Consider the following 16,913-nt stretch of genomic DNA (forward strand, 5'->3'; position numbering starts at 1 on the left):
ATATGCATTGTCGGAAACAAATTTGCTTTAATATAATTTGTTCTAAAATGTCTCTGGGAAAATCGAAATCGAATTTTTCGCGATATCCCCCCATCGCCTTAACGAATTTTGAAAAAAAAAGATATGATCACTGCCCCATATTTGGAATAGCCAACCTTGAAGTAAATCTGCTTGTTAATCCTGTGATATAAGACCAAAAGCAATGCGATACACATACGTACATATATAATTCGTTGACACAATTACCATCTTTCCCGTTTAATATAGCTATTCTATATTCGCCGGAAAAGTAAAAAGTTAAAGACGAAGTATTTTTTCAAGTAACTCTTGAATTAATATGTAACAACTGGCAATCTCTTACATATAAATTTGTAATATTGTTATAATATTTGTTTTCACGGTTACTAAGTTATAGAATGAAATAATGAATGGGTTTAATAGCGATTGTGTTATTTTACAATAGAAGTTATTATAACTATGCTATTGAATGCGATCTGAAGGTTAAACATATTAGAACTATTTCTACATGTTGTTTTTTCATTTAATTTCTTGCGCAAGTCTTTAAATCTGTGATTTTGTTTGTACCTCAAAAACAGAGATATTTTATAGAAAAATATATTTCACTGAAGTTTTTATCATTAATTTTAAAATGAAACTCATATATATCACATCTTGCTATTTTAAAAATAATTTTACCTTATTTTTATAAAATAAGTATTTTTTTAGGTCAACTTCATCTTTTCTATCGTCTGCACTCAATTTCATTATATAAAGCAGTTTTAAAATTATTTTACAGATAGTGTAAAGAAAACGATTAACGATGTTGGAAATAATAATAAAATTGATATTAAGGAACACTAGCATAGAATAGAAAGAAATAGAAACAAGTAAGAAGCAAGTGAAAAAAATGGTTAAAAAACCAATAAAAATAAAAATATTTTCTTTTAATATTTTTTATCAAATCGATACATTAAGTTTTATATGCATCAATTTTAAAAGTAAAAAATATTTTTAATTGCTTGTAATTAAATTAAAATATTTTGAAATAGAGAAATTACTATTTATTTTATTCAAATTCTTTCCGCTTGTTTAAGGAAAAATTATTATTAATTGATGGCATGGGTGGTTTCACACACGTGTTTTACTTTAAAAGCTTTTAAAAAGTATTTATATGTCTGTCGATAGACAGATAGAATTATTTTTAATTTATTTTTCTTTCATAATCTCATTTTTCTTTGATAAAAACGGTCATTAATTGACGTTTTATCAAAATTACTAAAAATTATTTATTATATTTTTTCTGTTCCCCATAAGGTTATTTATTTATTTGTTTATACTACCTTAAACCTGCAGTAGATGTAATTTGAAAATTTTACGGTTAAAAATTTTTTGGGCTGTCACATCATTAACTTGATAGCGTATCAAATAATAAACTCTTACTAGCATCTGATGACGTCATAAATTATTGAGATGCTCTCGAATAAACGTCTCCACCACTCTACTCGTTCAGGGTCTTTATACATACGTCATAATACAGCTGATACCGGATCTAATATCCCAACTTCTATAACTGTTACAGCTTCTCGCAGCGGTGACGCCTGGCGCCCTGAGTCTACCATTTAGTCGTGAGACTTGCCGTCGTTAACAAGTACGGGACGGCTTCGTTGTGTGTTAGTTTTAAACACGAATTTACTCAATCAATTTGCCGCTGGCTTCGATTAATAAGCATTTTATCCAGTCTGTAATGGTAAAATCTCCTTTACGTACTAAACATAAATCAACTGGTAAGTGAAAAAGTTATTTATTTTACAATAATTAATGTTACTGTATAATGAATAGGCTAAATTAAATATAATCGAAAATAATTACAGGAAAATTAAAAAAAAATAAGTTCTTTAATGATTATCTTTAAGGTTTATTTCTATCTGTTGAAAAACAAAAGTAAATCAAAGTTCATTAATTTATTTAAAAACACTTTTTTTTAGTAATTTAAAGGTCTGATTTTTTTATCCGAGTTGGTTTTGTGGGTACTACAATTTTATTTTAAAATATGGGAGGTTAAAAAATATTTTAATGATATATCCTTTTATTTTTTAAATACTGAAGAAATATATCTGTTTAAATAATTAAATTAAATCACTTGTCGAAAATTTTGGAAATTAAAAAAAAAATTACATATATATTTTTAAATTACCACTTGCCAATAGCGGATTATACTTTCTACTTATGTACTACTATTTCTTTTTGTTTTTGTTTTATAATCGAGTCATGTCTTTAGCAAAAATTATATACTGCGATTTATAATACCTCAAAACAGTCGTATACATCTACAAAAAAGTGAATAATAATTTAATCGAGTGGCTGGTCCAAATTTAAAAAAATTAATCAATCAAATAGGGCTTTTTTGGGTTATAAATCTTTTGATTGTTTTCATTCATTTCCAAATTTCCTTGTTTTTTCCACTCGGTTTTTAATTTCAACGTGTTTGTTTGTTACATTCCATATATTTTTTTTATTTTCTATATGTTTTTTAACCTTTGGCATCATCAAAGATGCCATCATCAAACAACCATCATCAATTAAACAACCACACTTCTTTGTGGTTGTTTAATTAAATAGCTCTGGGTATCGTGTGTTAGTATATGACTTACCATCTTATTTTTATTCATTCTGTAATAATTTTTTTTTAGACAATTAGTTTTTAAATTTCGTCATTATTTTGAACTTTGTCAATCTAATGAATTTTCGAAATCTGTTTATACGTAGAACAAATTTTTAAGTCTATTCTTTATCTTTATATATATAAAGCAGTATTGTCCGTATTTTGTTGCTTTATAATATAATAACCGTATTATATAAATATATAACACAATATTTCCTAAATCTGTGTTTAAAACCGTGCAAAACCTTTATTTGTGCATAACTACAAAGTACAAAATTATAAATAAAAATTTAAAAAAAATGTTATAATTCATGTTATTACATATAAATTATTATTTTATGAAATAATAGTGATGTAATACGAAGATAATAAATAAAATTACTACTTCATAAAATTAGAATTTAAACGGTGTTGGTAAATATTTTACTAATTATTTAAGTAAACATTTAAAAGGAATGTGGAAGAAAGTTAAGTTTATTTAATTCTTAATATTATTTAAAAATGTATCTGTATAGTAATGTTTCCTTATGAAGAATCATTTAATTTTAAATAAATTGACGGAAGATCCATCTGAAGAAATCTCTCTGTAATTTATTTATTAAACTACAAATGGAGTATAATAGCATCGTTTCCTCATAAGCGGCCTATGTATTATATTATGTTGTGTAACAGGGAAAATATTTTTTATTTGTCTGATAAAAGTGAATATTGTTGTTATTATTCTTTTTCGAAGTATTAAAAAAGCGTCTTTTCTGCATGAATTATCTCCTAAAAATAACCTTCATTTCAATGCTTTTTTTTTATTTCGTCTGGTTTTTTTTGTCATTTTACAAGAAGAATAACAAATTTGTCAACTTCTGGCATACTATATTCATATTTCATCATAATTTTACATTATCTTCCTTTTTTCTCGTTTCATTATTTTTACTTTACTTTTGTTTATATTTAATTTTAGCTTCTTTTTTATCATTATTAACAAATTCATTTATCTCAGTATTTATTTTTAACTTATTGCTTTCTCTGTAGTTTTTTTATTTTGAAAAATCTTCCTTCCCTTTATTATTCTTTCAACTTTTCTTTCTCCACATTTGTATTGTATATTTCTTAAAATTTAGAATTTTCTATTTCGTACCAAATTATGAAATCCCTTTTCAAAATGTATAATAAAATCCATTTTAAAATGAAATAAGTAAATTTTATTGATGATTTTTGTAAATACAAAATGGTTGGTCTTGTACGAGTTGACGTAACATTTTGTTTGTTTGTAAATTGTTCTGATTATTATTTTTGATTCTTAATATATAAACGTGATCGTCGCAATTTTGATATTCCTCTTTGGGTTTACAATTATTTGTATTAAGTAATAAAAGAAATAAGGTCATTAATATTTCTGTAGGTTATTCTTTTCGTAAGCGATTTAACCAGTTTGTTATTCCATTAAAAAAAATTCCATTAAGTCTTTTGTTCTTTATTATTTTGATAATAAAAATGTATTTTATTATTTTATTTATTTTTTATTATTAAACAGCTTAACTTTTTCCTGTTGGTTTACCATATTTCCGGCTTTAGGCATATACTTCCAGCCGTGCTTGATAAGAAAGTATCTTGGTAGTGGTGAAGGGCAAGGAGGATATAAACTAAAAATAACTTTCATGATAATTATAAATATGTTTCTTATCTTTTCACATTAGATAATTTAGTACGATCTTTTGATATTAGAAAATACATTTTTAAGCAAAGGATTTTTATATTTTAATTATTAAATAAAAATTAATTTTATATTTTATTTTATTAATTGTAATTAATAATATGTTAATCTTGTCAAAAAAAACAAAAACGAATTATGTTATTATTGGTTATGAACTTTTAATGATTCATATTATTCTAGGAAGATGTTACGTCTATTGTAGATTACACTCTTGTTTTATTAGTATTATTTTCATAAGTAAACTACAAGTGAACATTAAAAAAAAATATTTCGTTCTTAAAAATTAAACATCTTTAACGAAATGATATACTAAGCCGTTAAAAAATTATCAAAGTTTATTAAGTATATAGTGTATCTCACTTTTCTATACACTAATCATCAAAATGTTTATACTTCATAACAGCACAGTTACAGAAGTTACTGGGAATTTAATGTTTTTATTAATTTATTACAGTAAGTAAATATATATATATATATATATATATATATATATATATATATAAAAATGAAAAACATAAGCGAATAATTTTATTATCACTTATAATCATTTAAAACTGTTGTTGTACAAGGGAGTTTTAAAGCCAATAAAGGCGTACGGGATTCAACTTTGGGGTACGGCAAGCAATAGCAATGTCGACATCCTCCAAAGGTTCCAGAACGAAGTTCTGAGGAATATTTCGGAGGCGCCATAGTTTGCGAAGAAAAAGGAGATCCATGATTATCTAGGGATGCTACCTATTCGTGAAAAAATCCACTGGCTAAGTACAAAGAAAATACTTAAGCTTAACGCGCACGAAAACCATCTGGTTGATAACCTTTTGGATAATAGTGAAGATGTGAAACGACTAAAGAGGCTGCATGTATTGGATCTAGAGGCTGTTGTCCGTTGAATATTTCCTCTTGTTGCTGGAATTTTGCTGATACTATTTATGATTAATTTTAATTTAGTAACATGAGTCTTTTGTTTTGTTTTTATGAATTTTTAAGTCTCTAGTTTTGACATTGTTTCTTATGTGGCCAGTGTTAATTTGTTATATATCTTATTTTTTCTTACGATTTGTGACAATTTTTTTTTACTCAATAGCTTGTTCTGTTTAATTTATTGTTCTTAATACCTATGTTAAGTTATGCAACTATTTAACGTTTCTTGTTCTTAACACTTAATTTCCAAATTGTTTGTTACGCTTAGTTATATTTTTTATTAGTTATACTTTTATTTAAATCTTAGTATTTAAATCTTTGTATTGTCATGATAGGTATCACTGGATGCCTCCCTTTCACTTCATTATTAAACTGTACAATTTACTTACAGTTTTATTGTTTAGTAAAACTGACTGTAAATACCCAAAAAGAAAAACAAATTATAATCGTTGATTAACTCTTCGCAAATCAGTTGCTTAACAGCTGGTTTTCGTAGTCGAAGGTTCTGAGGTTCAAATCCTAGTAAACGTTAGTTGCTTTTATATAGATTTTAATACTAGACTATTCTATATTTTAGACGATTAGACTATTTTAAATGATTTTAGTACTACCGGTGTACTTTGATTGTTGGGATTCAATTGACCACATTTCATAAGTGGTCGGCCTGAATCTGTACACCTCATTTACATGTACACATAATATCCTAATCTCATTGGGCCACAGGGCTGTGGGTTACTTATTGTTCAGTTGTTTAACAGATTGCAAAGTACACATTAGGAAAATAAAGTAAAGTAATTTAAATCAACGCTAAAAACCTTCAATCAGTTTTTTTAATATTTTTTAAATAATAATTAATTAGTATTTATTTATATAGTTAAAAAGTGATATTCCAGTTATTAATTACCTTGTAACATAAAACAGTGCATTTCATCTCTGTGTAGTAGTACTAATAATAGGTGGCATGTATATAAACTAATGGAAAGTGTAAATTTAGCTTAAAAACATCTAAACCACTAAAATTTTCCATTGAGATTACCCATCACAGCGTGATTTACACCTTTTACGTAGGAAGGAAAAATAACTATTTCCCTAAAGAAAGATAGCATGAATCTTATCCGATCAAATCTATATTCCCCCATTAACAAGTTTTAAGAGAGAGGGGTTATATCTTTAATATAGTGATAAACATTTTGGTAACAATATTTTTAATACATTTAAAATTCAGGACTATAACAGATTGATCTCCTACCGTTCAACAGTAACGTTTCTGCATCACTTTTGATGGATTTCGCCGACGTTTGTTCACACATACTCTTTAAATTAATGTTTTTAATAATTAATTTTGTAACGAGTTTGCTTGCAGTATTAGGCGATAGCAGATTTCTCTGCTCTTCTGCATTCATAATCAGCAAATTCTTTTAATTCGATTTTCAATTTTTACTTTCAGTTTGCATCATGAAGTCAAATTACAACTATTACATTTAAAAATAAATTTATAAATTCTGCTCTTTGACAGGATTAGTTTTACTTTAATACTTCCAAGGATAGAAGCAAATTTCCTATGTTTGTGGTATTTATTACTTATGTAAATAGAAATATATCTTTACTAATATGATGATTAAAATGAAAAATGGAAAAGTATCCGTTTATTGTGAGATGAAATAATCTAAGAATAACTCATTTCCAGTCGCTTACTAGAAGTTTAGATTTCAGTACGGAATCTGTAAAACTAAATTCTATTGGAAGGTTCTAAATGTTAAGCTTACAAGATGCTGAGAAAGTTTTTCGGCACGACAAGCTGGTAAAAATTGTAAATCTCTTGTGGATATTTTTGATCTAAGGTAGATTCTCAGCCTAGAATATTTCATATTTTATCTAGCGATTTTGTTAAATCAGCGAACCATTAAATGTTTGAAAATTGGATATGTAATAAAATAATTAATCATAATTCTGTTTTTGTACGTTTAATTTAACCCTTCTTCTTATATTACAAAGTGAAATCAGCATAAGGACAAAGAAATTGTCGATTGTTTTAAAAATTCTGTTGTCTCCGCAGATTATACTCAGCTGTTATTGACAACCATTCTCATTGACCGTGTAAACTATGAACTCTCAATTCATAAATTTTACTATAAACTATGAAAACTCAATTCTACACAATTTTAAACCGTGAAAAAATCACTAAAACTCATAGAATCTTATAAAGAATACCACTGATTAATTTTAAATGAATAAAGTAGTAAAAGATGATCCAATTTACGTCATGATTAATTTTCATAAGTCTAAGGTCTAAGGAAAACATTGAATAGTTAATATTTTAAGTTTTTAAATTAAAATTACTCTTAGTTTAGTAGATAGATCTTAATCGTTAAAGATTGTTTTATTAATTTTAGGCTTTGTTTGTGTTTAGGTTGACAATTAATTTTAAACTAGTATTACGTTTTTATTAGAATGATATTAATTTATTGTAATAGTTACATCTAGAATCATCCTTTATCTATAAAATACTTATTATTCACTATTTGTTAGTATCATAGATTGAAATGTCGTAACGAACGAAAATTACGTAATTTAAACTTTTTGAAAACCTTCCTAATGGTTATTTTAGATGATTTTATTAAGATATAAATAATTTTAAGTTTAGACATAAAAATATTGTAAACATTAAAAAAAAATTATTTAAAAATGTTTTTAAAATTAATGTAATATATGTATTTTTTCAATTTAAATAATTTTATCCACTAAAAAAATAAATAAAATAAGGAATTAATAAACTAAAATTTATCTGTAAGTATAGAAATATGAGAGGTAGACATATTTTTTTAATATAATGAATTAGATTAAGATAAAATTAAATAAATAACTTAATTTTTTAATATGATAAATACTTCGTAATGTAGGCCTGCTATTAAAGTGGCCTAAATATTTGTATAAAAAAAGTGGTTAACATGTTTTAAGATCATATTTAAGGTTAGATTAACCAAACCTGCTCGTTTATTTGTATAGTTTAAATAATTATAGAGTTGTTGTAGAATGCTGTATTGTGTAAGTTTAAATCCACCCAAAATATATTTGCTTTAAATTAGATATAAATTCTTGTATAATCAGCATAATTTAATCGTTAGGATTAATTAAACGGTACGATCTCAAAAGATTGATCTAAGATAAATTAACAAATTATGATTTTACTAAAGCGTATTATAAACAATAAAATTATTAACTGTAGAAATCTGGCAACGATGTTGTTGAATTTTTCATGGATTCTCTAAGAGTATAAATCTTAATCCCTCCTCCAGTTATAAGGTGAAAATTATTATCACTACTATGACCTTATTTTTCTCGCTTATTTTCTTATGAATAATCCATTAAAAATAGGAAATAAAAGAGAAACATTTAGTGGAGGAATAAATATGGGAACAGAAATTCGTTTTATTTCAGGAATCATTGAGAGGACGGTTGGCAGTATAGTTTTAAGCAATGAGAAAAATATAGTTTACTTTCAACCATAAGGGTACTAGGTTACCCTTAAAAAATATAGGGGGTTGTTAAAAAATATTGCCAAAATAGCTAGAAGCAAAGTAGTAGTAAAAATGCCTTTTTGTTTTCTGTGGTACCTGGACAGAAAAAAAACATTTAAGATATGATTTGACACCCTTTTTTTACCACTTTTCAAAAAATAATTTTTTCTGTTATTTTCATGATTCACTAAATAAATAAGTATCCTTCCTAAAAACTACTCGTAGCAAAATTTTTAGCTTTGAACTTACTTTTTATTGACTGGTTCCAATTCAACTACTTTACGAGAAAAACTGGCCTTGTTATTGCTAAAATTTATAAAAAAAGATTTTTCACTTTTTTATACATTTTTTGGATATTTTTAATGTTATATTTATTGCAGCTAAAGAAATAAGAATAAGAAATAAGTAAAATTGTCATGCAATGTGTATCATACTCAAATTCTCCTCTCCACAATCCCAATTAACCTTTTAAAAATTTAACGTCATCAAATCGCGAAATATTACAAGCTCATCATGATATTTCTTGATTGATTTGATTGACTGATTTCTACGCATCATAATATTTCTTGATTGTAGTTTAAACCGTTTCTCTTATGTAAAGGTAAATAAAAACCAACAAACAAATACACACAAAAATACAGTTAGTTGTCTGTGTCACGTATTAAATATCGATAAAACCAATGTACCAGTAAAACCCGAAGGATTACTGTAGAAATACATTAAATTATTATCGATATACATCAAAGTCTCTATTTTCGTAAACGCCAGCTTAAGGAATTAAAGAGGATCATTTTTAGAAATTCTTAATTAAATTTATCTATTTTTATCAAATTATATGTATGTCGTTTGATAAAATTAGAAAAATATAATGTAAAATTTTTACTAACATTGCGAAGAAACGTTCGGTGTAACTTTCGGTCGCACGGTAGGACTGGGGGTGAGTTTGAATTTTCTTTACGTTTCGAGATATGAGGAGTACGAAAGCACCATTCAAAACGTAATTTAAAACTAATTCCATATATATATAATTTCCAAAACTACTTAGTCAATTTCACTGAAATTTAGGTATGTTGCACTAGTGTATCTGATGTTGTGAATGTGAAAATTTCATGAAGATTGGTTGAGGTTTCCTTCAGTTACGCTCAATTTAAGGTTGACAACCTCGATTTGTGGTTATGTTGACTTTTTATTGGTGTATTTTTCATACGCGTTTATGCAGTAAGCCGTAGAGATGAGTGAGTTTAAACCTTATGCTTGTGTGTAGGAAGTCTACTCGTTAATCGAACGTATGTAGTGCCGTTGTACTCTGAAAGCCAATGAATGCGTTTCTGACTGCTAAATAGTGAGGGCATCGGAAATGAAAAGTCTGTCTTCTTGCGCAAAACTACGCAAAAGTTTATTTTTAATATTCAATTTAGCTGAACTTTGTTGTGTTAAGTTACTTGTTTTGTGTTTTCAAGTTTTGTAATGTATTTGTGTTATATAAAAAAATGCCCATTTCTAATCGATTTAAAAACATTGAAGATACATTTTTTAAGTTATTAAAAACTTACGTTATAAAAGAGTTATCAATAAAAGCAATTACACTTCTGTAATAAATATTAAATACCATTAACTATCTTTGTATGATTTTAGCGTCTGAATATTTTCTTCAAAAAGTTCAAGACTTAAATCCAGAATAGGTATGATATTTTTCTAACGCTATAAAATGTCCATATTTCATTTCTTTGTAGATTGGTGACTGTAAACATCCCTCCAAATCTCTCCTGCTTAATCTTATGAAAAAATGGGGAAACATTTGCGTAAATGAAAAATAAAATTAAACACAATGATAAAACTCCTACTTTTTAAATGAAATTATTGGAGAACGACAAAAATTCGTCCTTTCTATTGTTAGTGGCACAAGAGTTTAGGGCAAACATAATAAACCGATCGGCCTATATATAAGCAAGAATTTACAGTATTGTTAACCCTCCTTATCTGCCAGGTAGAATATATGGGTCTGTCATAAACTGCAGGCAGGTATACTTTACCTAAATTTTCACTTATGTAGAATGTCCTCTTACCTTAGTCTTGAATTTATTGTATATAGAAATATTGGGAAGCCAGTAAGATCGACTCTTTATTTAATTACCAGAGCCCCGTACTTAAGAAATTATCGTTGTATTGTGGTTGATGCATTTCCTTTTGACCAGAGACTATATATATGTATAAAATAACCATGTATTATTGCTTTACTCTAACTGTAAAACTTATGACTGCCAAACCTTTTGATCAAGGAATTAAAAAGTGGAGAAATTGACCTACGAAGAGCTCTTTCATTGATATCGATGAGCCGACCATCAATCCAGCAGGTTTTAAGCTGAAAGTATTTTCAATAAATTAATTCAGTCATGGGTACGACGCCGTACATCTAAACCTTTTAACCGGGAATAGCCTGATTCAACTTGCTAAGATTTAAAACTCTTCATCCAGGAATATAATTCTTATCTATGAAACATTCTGTAAGAAGATATTCTCGAGATTGAAGATTTTTTATACTTTAACTCAAACTTCATACTTATTGCGTCATTTTTTACTAGTTAATGCAAACCATAGTCAAGTTGTAGGAAGATTTTATTGTTTTCTTGTCGGAATTTAATATATTTTTTTAAAGAAAATCATACATTCAGTAATCATTATCATGATGGCTTTGATGCATTCAAAGCATGTGAGACAAGAGAATATTTTTCTGAAAGTAATTAAGTTTAGTATACAATTAGTCACTATGTTACAGAATTAAAACGTTACTTAAAAAACTAAAGATCCCTGCACTTCAGTGACCTTGTCATGCCGATATGTAACGATATTTTTGGTACAGTAAAGAAGACAATAAACAGATTTTACTTCTGGAATACTTCAGTAAGCCCAAGTATAGGACGTTTATTATTTGAAAATTGCTGTCTACTTAATTGAGGCCTTGATTGGTTATTTCATGTTATGTATTTGTAATTGATTTGTTTTACCGTAATCGTAAATAGTTTCAAAATTTATTTAAAGGTAAAACATCGTAAATCTTTACAATCGATCTTGTTTGTTTGATTAATTTTACCTTTCATTTTTAAATCTATTTTATCGTAATTCCCGTTGTTAATATTTCTTAAAATTATAAACTTTAAACTATAATATGTACGAGTAGTTAGGGCAGTTGTGAAATCTTCTTACAAATTAGACACTTTCATATGGAACAAAATTCCATATGAAAGTGTAAGTTGTCGCATTTTAGTATCTTTAATTACATGTTAGTTAATACGTTACAAAATGAATAGGAAAATCGATGTTGCCGCCGACTGTGAAATAGTTGGATTCATACGTTTTTAAACCATCAAAAGGTTAAGCCGGCTGAAATTTATAGACAGTTGTTTGCTGTGTATTGTGATAATTTAATGAGTAAATTAAACGGCCGGAAATGGTATGGAAGGTTTAGAAATAACAGAATTAATGTGCATGATGAAGAACGCTCGGGGCGGCCCTCGATAATTACCGAGGACTTTTGAAACCCGTCGATGATGAAGTCATAAATCATCATCGCTTAACGATTTCCGACCTGGCCCTTTTTTTTCCTGATGTTTTAAGACCTGTTATTGGTCGCATTGTTTCCTGACCATTTAGGGTTCAGAAAGGTTTGTGCACGTTGGATGCCGCACGTCTTAACGAAACGTCGCAAAAAATCCGAATTGGATCTGTTTTGGAATTTTTGATGCGCTACACAGAAAAAGCTGACGAGTTCCTTAGTTCGATTGTTACCGGCGATGAAACATATATTTCGTATTACACGCCAGAGAGAAAATGGCAGTCAAGTGAGTGGCATCATCCTCAATCACCAACCAGACTGACAAAGGTCAAGCCACATCCATTTGGACGCAAACTGATGGCCACAATCTTTTGGGATCAGTTTAGTAAATTGCTGATTGATTTCATGCCACCTGGAACGACTATAAATGCGGAAGCCTACTACGAAACTCTGCGTAAGTTACGGCGCATCATTCAAAATCGGCGACGTGAGCGGCTGACCGATGGCGTCGTTCTGCTCTACGATATATATATATTTTTTTCTGTTTAACCTCCGGGGCCGCAGTTAAGCATTACTGTACAGAGGATGAGATGAACGATGTTGCACGTCCACATATTGACACGGGATTTACTGAGCACATTTGGATGGGAAATTTACGATCACCCACCATACAGACCGGACTTGGGTCCTTCTGATTACCATTTTTTTGGGAAATAGAAAGAATTTTTGAATGGTAAGCATTTGGCAGGTGATCATGAATTTAAAAATGATATTCATCAGTGGCTAAATGCACTAGCGGCGGAAGAATACGTAAAGGGTATATTGAACCTGGTGCATGGCTACGATAAATGTCTTAATTCATGTGGCGATTATATAGAGAAGTAGTGTAAGGTATGTAGTTTAAGATAAAGAAAAGATATTTATGAAATATCAGAATAAATTTTTTTACAATGAAACTGTCATTACTTTAGAGATAACTTGCTGGTATATTAATTCGGTTATAATGTAAACGTTAGAATGTATTTTCTTTTTAACTTGGACTTGTTCTACAATTATTAAATAAATACTTCAGTTCAGCTCGCTAGAGTTATTATATTTTCTTGTGATTTTAATGATTGATATCATTACTTAGTGTAAATAAGAAATTATGAAGTAGTAACTAAATTTTACGGTTTTTAATATTTATTTAATAGTATTATATACTTCCTATTACCGTCAGTTGTTATTGCGTTATTTGATTATAATAAATTCTCTAATTTTATTTATTAAATATTTAAAAAAACTTACTACTTTTTTTATTGTAGCGTAATACGTGCAACTTTTATTTTTTATTTGATGTACCGTTTAAGTCTTTATTTACTTATTTTTACACCTTTAGTTCTTTTTGAAGTTAAAAAAAATTAGTATTTTTGTACTAATTAAATGATAACCACAGGAATATATAGGAGTAAACCACAGTCTATTAGTTTGTTCTTTAATATTTTATCACCGAATAAATTTTTTATAACTAATTGCTGTTTGGCTTATAAAGAAAATAAAAAGGAATCATATATGTCGATTAGATGATGAGTTACATAATAAATTATTAGTATGAAATAATTATGTAAGTGTACTAATTCCAACATGCATATCAAATTATAATTAATGAAATATAAAAAAGTGAAAACAGATAATTTTAAATGATTGATGTGGTTCAATGAAGGGGTCTGATTAATTTTGAATAGTAGTAAAAAAAAATCAGCAAATATTTAACGAAATTACGTCTTCGTGAAATATCATCATTATTTACAATTCATTATTTATCAATCATTATTTACAAATCATTATTTACAAATCATTATTTACAATTTCATGCCTACATGAAATTTTTTTTCGCTATCTGATCGTGGATTTACCATGTTTTCCTTGATCCATCCAAGCAAATGAGGAACAGTATCTTCTTTTTTATTCGTAATCTACGATAATTTACCGATTACAATAAGATATTTATATGTATTTATGAGAAAAGTTTATTTAAAGGAATAACTACGTGATTGTACAAAATGAGTAAATATGGGTTCCAAAGAAGTGATCATTTTAATGCACATCTTTTAAGAAAATCCTTTTTTTGTGATGCCAAGATCATAAATTATTCCACCGGTGGTGATCGTGCCTAAAAATATTTTTGAATAAAGCTATTATATTACTATTAGCTCGGTATTTTATATCTTATTTCTATTTAATATAAAAATATAAAGTGGATTCAACATTTAATATGTATGTCAATGCCATTATGATTATATTTACTTGTTAAAAAGTAAATCTATCCTTCATAAATTATTATTTGATACTAAAGTCGATGTGATTTAAAACAAAATTAGTTTATTTTTATTACAGGAAATACATATAACACCTTGTAATAAGCAAGTTTCGCGTGACCTATGTAAAGATAAATAATTACGTTTTATTTACATACTTAAAATATTTGAAATAATTAATTTTGATGTTTGAAAAATATATTCGCTTTTTATTTAATTGTACAAATTATCAAGTTATCAGTTTACGTTATTTTTTATCTATTCTTTTTTTCGTCTACAATTTTCCTATTCTGTAGTTCATTCTCTATCAGTTTAGTGTTGAGATGTTACTATAGCAACAAATACTCACAGAAACAGGTATGTAATACGAATATATTCTAATATTTCTTAATATCATTGATGAAAACCATATTATTAATTAAAATTTTTTTTTTTATGATTAGATAATTTAATGGAATAAGTTAATATTATTTATCGTTGTCTAGAAATGTTTTACCGATATAACTCTAAAACTGAAATTCATACTGGGTTCTAATATTAATTTACGAATAATTAATCATTTTTTATACTATCAATGCTCTTTTCCTTTATTCGAAATGAAAAAGGCCTACTTAAGATAAATTCTATTTTAGCCTTATTTTAGGTCTTTAATAACTTTTCTTCTTTAAATAACTTTTTTAATTAATTATTTATATTTCGATTTTTTCGAAATCAAAGCCTAAGTCAAAGTTTTTGATTTTTAATTTTATTTTACTTTTTAAACTTTTATTTCTATTTAAAATATTGATCGGTGGACAAAGAACTACTCTTTTAAAAATATATTGTTCACAAGTAATTCAAGGCCAAAAGACATATTTTGATAGAAATAGAAAAAAAAAACTCAGAATAATGAGATGAAGAAGCTGTTTCGACTTCAAACTAAGCCTTTCTGTAATGCGGCGGAAATATGGATCATTAACATTTAACCGAAATTTTTTTATAAATTTTACTGAGAATACTTTTCGAATATCACAGAAATGTCAGCAGAATATGTATCATTACGCTGTACCAGTTCAATACTATATAACTGATAATTGCCACAAAATTAGTAAAAATCTTTATATCATCTATATGTAGTAGACAGACAATATAATTTTTCATTAAAAAAATCTTCTACTTAGATCGTTTGAGAAAACTTACATCTGGATCGTTATTGGGAATTTACAAAATAAATCCTTTTGATAAATAAAATTTAAAAAAAATATTTGAATTGAACATACGTACACAGAAATATAGACATATCAGATTGAGAACATCCACTTTTTATGAAGTCCGTTTAAAAATACAAGATTGTTAATGTTAATACAGCACTGTTAATAATGTTAACGTTAATAACACAACGCTGAAATAAATACCGATAATTTTATTTCTTTAGAGAAGGGGTTTTTAAAAATTCTTAACTGTTCATAATAGATTGTTTTATGTATCAAAATTTTCCAATTTTTATTGTAAATTGTTTTTACGTTAAATAAATAAAACAGGTTTTAAATGACAAATAACTATAGGAAACTAGTAGAGAACTTTAAAACAAACGATAATAATATAATCCCACGGTAGAAATCCTTGTATCTTTATTATTAAAAAAAAAAAAAATGTTTATTTAACTGAGGAAAGATAATACTATCTTTAAAAAATTACCCCTTCTCAGGAGGAAATATGTTTTGAGATCAAAATATAATTTGCTTAAAGTATTTATTTTTTTCTATAAAGAATATAAATAAAATAGGTAATGCAAAAGTTTTATTTTATTACCGGGAAAAGGGTTGAACACATTAATAATTTTTATAGTACTTTAAAAAGCATTTTTATCTTTTAAATAATCTAACCAGTTTTTGTACTTTAATTTTTTGTTTCTACGATAATTACGAACGAATAAACTTAAGAAGAAAACGCAAGTATTTATTGGATTTAAATTGATTTCGAATTCAAGGATAATAATGCAAATAGTAGTTTAAAGATTTCTAATTAAACTTTTAACATCCAGAAAATGATATTTATGTTATTATATATATTATCCAGATTAGTTCAGATCATGAAGATATATACCTAAAAATACTCTGAAGAACTCCTTATAATTCTCAAGACAATGCGACTGTTTATATAACATTTAAAAGAAAGCTTAAAACCGTTAAAAACTTAAAAATCTACGATTAAATTTGCATTTTGATTAAAAATTATTATTAGCCACTAGTTATAAAAATAATAAAAAGAAGCT

General features: G+C 26.9%; 1 protein-coding gene across 6 annotated transcripts in view; it reads left to right on the top strand.

The window, feature by feature from the left end:
* Positions 1-1,568: 1,568 nt before the first annotated feature.
* The window catches only part of LOC142324136 (putative phospholipase B-like lamina ancestor), a 135,490-nt gene continuing 120,145 nt past the window's right edge, over positions 1,569-16,913 (top strand). For 4 of the 6 annotated variants that reach the window (XR_012756227.1, XM_075364822.1, XM_075364820.1 and 1 more), the window contains exon 1: positions 1,570-1,784. The gene's annotated coding sequence lies outside the window, so the exon portion shown is untranslated. Of the gene's footprint in view, positions 1,785-16,913 lie in introns of all 6 variants that reach the window. The other 2 variants (XR_012756226.1, XM_075364821.1) reach the window with 1 other exon arrangement.

The sequence above is a fragment of the Lycorma delicatula genome, chromosome 4, assembly GCF_047948215.1.
Source record: "Lycorma delicatula isolate Av1 chromosome 4, ASM4794821v1, whole genome shotgun sequence".
Taxonomy (NCBI): domain Eukaryota; kingdom Metazoa; phylum Arthropoda; class Insecta; order Hemiptera; family Fulgoridae; genus Lycorma; species Lycorma delicatula.